This window comes from Microtus oregoni, unplaced genomic scaffold (genome assembly GCF_018167655.1).
Source record: "Microtus oregoni isolate MIOR12 unplaced genomic scaffold, Mior012 000018F_ref0000195, whole genome shotgun sequence".
Taxonomy (NCBI): Eukaryota; Metazoa; Chordata; class Mammalia; order Rodentia; family Cricetidae; genus Microtus; species Microtus oregoni.
The window spans coordinates 21,042,717-21,049,095 of NW_024543077.1; the positions used below are offsets into that span (position 1 = coordinate 21,042,717).

The 6,379-nt window shown below is 39.3% G+C and overlaps 1 protein-coding gene across 1 annotated transcript in view; it reads right to left on the reverse strand.

Annotated features, from left to right (window-relative positions):
- LOC121458978 (zinc finger protein 120-like) overlaps positions 1-1,635 on the reverse strand; it is a 29,855-nt gene extending 28,220 nt beyond the window's left edge. The window contains exon 1 of the mRNA XM_041668425.1: positions 1,591-1,635. The gene's annotated coding sequence lies outside the window, so the exon portion shown is untranslated. The remainder of the gene's footprint in view (positions 1-1,590) is intronic.
- Positions 1,636-6,379: the final 4,744 nt, after the last annotated feature.

Consider the following 6,379-nt stretch of genomic DNA (forward strand, 5'->3'; position numbering starts at 1 on the left):
AGATGGGAAACCCTGCAGACAAACAGGTCACATTCATAAAGTAACTACTGTTACTGTGTAACTGTGGTTACTTTGTAACTGTTGTTAAAGAAGAACAGACCAGGAATTAGAAAACAATCCAGGGATCTTAGGGCTTGGAGGCAGCAAGGAGAATGTAAATATGATGTAGTTGTCATCTCAAAACTATTTTGAAAACGTGAGACAGACTTTATGGTCATGTACTCCAGAGACTAGGGATTTGTATTAGAGCACATTAAAAATTTCTCATGTATTTTCTAATGATCAATGTCTTAGTAGAGAAAAGTCCTGTTAAGTAGGGCCACAACATTTTACCCAGATCTTCTATTTTAGATGAACTACTGTAAATATAGCAATTAGGTTTAAAGATAAGGTCACTCCCTTACCCAGTTTCCTTTTTGCATTGGTCTGTGGACTGCAAACAATGGTCAATCAGGACATTCATAAAGCATCTACAGTTGACTACCTGATTCCACATAGCTAATCTCAACTAATTATGAAGGGGAAAAGTTTTCACCCTCAGTCCAGCCTCTCCTTTTCTGCACTGTGTCTCCACCAGCTTCAATAAACTCTTCCTCCTACTGTAGTCTGAGGACAGAAGGAAAGCTCCACATGCAAATCCTTTCCCTACAACTGCAATGCATAGTCAACTACATGACTCACATGCATAATTTTAAAACGGCGAGGTTGCACAGTCATTTTTTGTAGGAATTTTTAAAGTGTAAAATACAGGACAGCAAGGTCATTGCCCTGGACAGAACAGACCAAGGCCACCTGAGTGAACATAAGAGCATTTGTCTCAGAAACTATTTTTCTAACAGGATGGAAATGAAAGAATTAATATAACTTTCATTGAGAAATCACTTCACACACTAATGGTACCAAACTGTAATGCCTCCTTGAAAGGCTTGATAGAGATATGGGGATGAGCCTGGTGTCTGGTTTTAAATCAGCAGTGGATTCTTTGTAATGGTTTGGAGCCAAATATCTGAACAAGCCAGTTGAACAATGTGTACCCTAGCATCCTAAAGTCTAACAGCCCTGATTAGAATACATTTAACTTTTGGGTGATTTAGAGGCAGTCCTCCTTCAGCTAAATTCTGCTTTGGGAGACTGAACTATTTCCAAGGCATTGGCGAATCCTTTGTATCAGCAATTCTCCTCTTCTACGTTGCATTTTAGAAGTGCTGCACTACCCAACAGGTGAGATGCCTTGATACCGTCCACATAGTTAAACTTAAATGGAGATTGTATATAAAGGTTATATGCAAAGTGCTCAATATGTAGAAGATGCTGAAGAAACGAGGCTTCCCTGACTTTGGCGTATTGAAGTTGACAAGATGTTTGTACACAGAGCACCCTGCTCCCAATTCTCTAAGCGGATTAAACCCAAAGCGCAAAGTTATTCAGAGGTCTGTCCCTAGGTCTAGGAATTAACAGGACCGCATGGGACTTCACAGTGCAGAGAATCAGGTGGCAGGTTCCCAGGCGGATCTCGGGAGGACGCACCATACTGTCTTCCGCACTCACCCTCTGCTCCACCTCACCTGGAGACAGCATTTCCCCACTCACCATGTTGTGGTTTCTCGGCTCTCCAAACGTCTCAGTTTATCAACTCCCTGCAGCAGCAACTTCACCGGGGAACACAGAAACTTGACCGGAACACAGAAAACAAACGGCGCCAGCTCCTCTGCAAAATCGAGACTGAATGCGGATGCCCGGAAGAGCCCTGCATAACGTCTGACTGGCAGGTCACCTGGAGGGCCTGATTGGCTAGTGAGGCCTGAGTGACAAGAACACCTCCCACAGGACTGAAGTGTACTTAAAGAGACAGCACAGAGATTTCGGGCCATTCCATCCACCTGAGTCAAAGATCTTTTCTTGATTGGCCGAGATATGCATTTCAATAGCACTTGCCCCTGGCTATAAAAGCTGACACCCTCATAATCTTGCACTCCACAGGAACTTTCCCTTTTACCTCCAGAATACTAAGTGGCCAGTTAGCTTGTACAGTGCACTGTGCTGTGGTAGGTGAGTGCAGGGATTTCCTGTCCCACAGGGGAAAGAATGCCCAGAATATTAACAGCTAAAGAGTTTTAAGGTCACAAAAGGAGATGTTTGTTTTGTGGCTTCATGCTGAGGTCAGATGAACTGAAGGTACATTTTACATGGTTTTCACAGGGATTCACACAACAGAAAAGAGAAAAGCAGGAGCCAGATCTCAAACAAGATGACAGGTCTTTCCCCCATCAGAAGGCTGGATGATGGCTCCATTGCTTTATGGGTTTTATTACTGAAATTTGAAGCAAACTCCAGGAAAATGAATAATAATAAAAAGAGTAGTGTTCATGAAAATGTGAATATGTAGAGAATAATGGAGCTAGAAGGAACTGCAGTATTCAAGATTCTCTACATGAACAGGATTGGTAGAATGAATCTCAACATGTATGTAAAAAGTGGGCTTATTAGAAAGTTTCACAAGCTGTGTTTCAGGTTGTCTAAAAATAGCTACTTATAAATGACAATTAAAGAATTCCATAGATTGCTTCTCAGCCTTTTCCCAAAGATCAAGTAAAGAATCCAGTAGTTGTTCAGCCCATGAGGCTTGATGTCTCAACTGGTTTTAAGTATTCACCAAAATTTCAAAGAAGTAATCTCTAGTACTAGTAAAGGAATGAGCTTGGTAGCCAGAGCAAGGTGACAACAAAGAGACTTTTCTACTTCAATATACTTTCTATGTAACTGCTCCTACCAGAAGGTGAGAAGGTTAAAGTTAGATCATAGTCTTGTTTGATTCAGATTTTCTTGTTTTGGTGATTTCAAGACAGGATTTTTCTGTGTAGGTGTGGAACTCATTCGGTAGGCCAGACTGGTCTCAAACTCAGAAAATCCCAGTGCCTCTTGTTGTGCCCAGACTATGACCACCAGAGAGAGACCACCAGATAGGTTCAGACTGTAATAAGCAAGGTTTAATCAGCATAATACAAACATGTTTGGTACTCATCTCCACCCCCCTTACAGAAAGGTAGAGAGGAGTTGTATCTCCTCTGTGCGGTAAGCTTTTAAAGGCTTAACTACAAAGAGAATCTTTGCTGTTGCCTTAGCATGGGTACAAGGACTTTTGCTCCCTCCCATTCTGTTAAGACAGCTTTCTCCTTGTTCTTAGAGCAAGGCCACTGTCCTTGAGTTAGGCCATCTTTAACAGCCTGTAGCAGGTGGCTGGCTGGGCTGACCTAGGTGACCTTCTGCTTGGAATCTTGCAGGTGGGAGAGGGAAAGGCCACTATCTTCCTGAGAAAACATTCTGTTAGGAAATTTCTTCTCTCCCCTTTGATAATAAGGGGTGAGGGTACCACACCTCTTGCTCCTGAGTCATGGTGTTAAAAGTGTGCATGGCCACCAAGCAGCTAAAGGTGGGTCCTACTATCTCAAACTATCCAGATTAGTGGAAGATTTTCCCATTTCAAACCTTTAAGTAAAATCTCTCTCAGGTATAATTAATTCTTTGTGTACTAATTAATTCCAGAGGTAGTCAGTTTGACTACCAAAAATAGCCATTTCTACAGCCAAGACAAAAGAAATGAGAAAAAATTATTCTTGCAGGAGGCACAAAGTGCACGGGAGTTATTTTTTTCCTCAACAAAGGAAGAATGGGGATTTTCCTTAGGATGTCTGCACACACTCATGTAATGTTCTCCCTTTTCTTAAGCATGCTAAATTAACAAATCCACTAGTGAACATGATTACAATGTAAAAACAGATATTTAGGGACATTCTTACCACGAAGTCTTGCAGGAACATATCTAAATTGGACAAGTTAAGGAAAGAAATGTCTCTGGCATGTTCATATTTTACCATAAGGTCTTACTTGAAAATCAAGTAGATGACATTGTGAAAAGTTGATTGTCAATCTTGATGATCAATCTAAAAGATAACTGTACCAACATCATATATCTCACAGACACAAAATATAGAGAACACAAAACCAGAAAACTTCAAGAAAAAGTCACCTAAAAGCCCTCTATACGGTGCTCCTGGATGAACGGTTATGATGATCTCTGTTACTCTCAGAGCAAAGCTGGTTTTGCTCTGAGCAGGGTGGCAAGACAGAAGGCCACAGCTGCTTCCATGCAAGGTAAAGAGTCCATTTTAACTAGACCTGGCTTGCTGTCTGTCTCGGGCTCAGGATATCACTGTAGAGAATTTCATTCTTTCTTTTTTCTAACCTTAAAAAATCTTCAGTTATATGGTGTTTTCCTTGCATGTGCCTATGCACAGTACCTACAGAGGGCAGGAGAAGGGATGAGATACCTGGGACTTGAATCAGAACAAATGGTGAGCTAGCATGCAGGATCCAGGAATGGAATCAGGGTCCTCTGTGAAAACACCCAGTGATGAGCCATCTATCTAGCCCCTCTTTTCAATTTATAATTAATCTTTAAAAATTGTTAATCAATAGACAATACATCACTTTTTTTTATTTCTTTATTCCATCCCTGCCACAATTCCCTTCCAACTTCATCCTTGTTAAGTGTGGGTAAATATATATGCTGAAATACATAAATATGTTATACCCAAATCTGCAAAGTCTCCAACAAGCCAACAAGGAGATCAAGTCCTATACATAAAAGCAAAGAGCCTTTATTTTATGCAAGTTTGCAAACTCGGTCTCTCTGCATGTCCAGTGTATTGGAATAACTGGAGAGCCCTGAGCTGAGTTAGAGTTTGGTTTTTATAGTAGTAAAGGTGGGGGTGAGTGGTTTCTAAGGTTCAGGACCCCTGATTGGTTGACATTTGCCTAGGGGTGTCCTGGTGAGTGTGTGCTGGCAGATGATCCTATCTAAAGTGGTTGGAATATTAGGCATTTCCTTTGGATGGTCTATTTTTGGTGGTGCTTGGGTAATCTCAGTTTATATTGATATGGATTTTTGTATATTGATAGAAATTTACAGTTGTTTTGTTAGAAAATTATATATATACATATATTTGTTTCTAATCTCAATCAAAGTATTGTACCTATATACCTTATTTAACAATTCAATGCAAATTCGTAGGCCTTGAAAGTTATTATATCAATTAATTAGAATATCATGAAATATAAATTAGTAGTCATTAATTATAATCCATCTCGTAGTTATATTAGGTATATTTTCAAAGTCAAGCTGAGATATATTTTAGATAACCTATGACAATTGGGCATGACTTACCATGGGTATATTTTTCTCTGTAAATGTGACCAAAAAAAGGGAGTAGAAGTTTATGTTCTGTCTTTATTAGTCAGAGCTGGTGCAATCCTGGCTGTTGGTCATCATAGCTCTTGGGAGAATTACATGACAGGAGCATCTAGAACAGTGGCATCTACCTAGTTCTCTATTTCTGAGTTTATTTTTCCTTTGAACCCTGAATAAATTGTTAAATACACTTTTGTGGGTTCTCACTTCAATAGGAAGCATGGTTGTGTGCACGCAGACTTGGTACTAAAGAAAGAGCTGAGAGTGCTACATCCAAATCACTAGGCAGCAGGTAGTGAAAAATGCTTATTTGTCCCTTGACCCAAGAATGAACAAGGAAAGTGGGCTACATTTACACAACTGAGTAATACACAGTAAAATAATGACATCTTGAAATTTGCAGGCAAATGGATGGATCTAGAAAACACTATATTGATTGAGGTAACCCAGACCCAGAAAGAAATATTGTATGTACTCACTCGTAAGTAACATTTAGACACAAAGTGAAGAAAAACCAGCCTAAAATTCACAATTCCAGAGAACCTAGACAACATGAGGACCCTAAAAGAGGCATACATGAATCTAATATACATGGAAAGTAGAAAAAGATAAAGTCATGACATCTGTTAGTTCTCAAACACAGTGGTGTTTGTTTATACAGCTTGTTGCCATGTAATAGAAAAGAACTTTTTCAATCCTGCTATTGACATGATATTTTCATGAATTATGATGTCATCATCACATTTCCAAACAATAATTATTCAGTTTCTACATTTCCTTATGCTAGAGGACCGGACAGACCCATATGGGATCTAATGTGTGCTATATATATAAGACAAAGCCTATTCCTGATTATATCTTGAACATGAAGAAACAATGGAGTCAATTCTGCATCATCTAGTATAAATTCTGTGGTTTCAATATGCAAATTGCTCTTTCTGCATATTGAAAATCAATAACTATGTTGAAAAGTCCTTTAAAATCCCTTAGTACAGAAAATAGAACACTAAGACAAATAACTATTAAAGCGACTAAAGATAATCTAAGATAAACTATAATTTTGCTCTAAACCTACATCATCCAAACCTCTCCAGAATCACAAAAGTACTAATCAATTCATTGTTCTTGCAG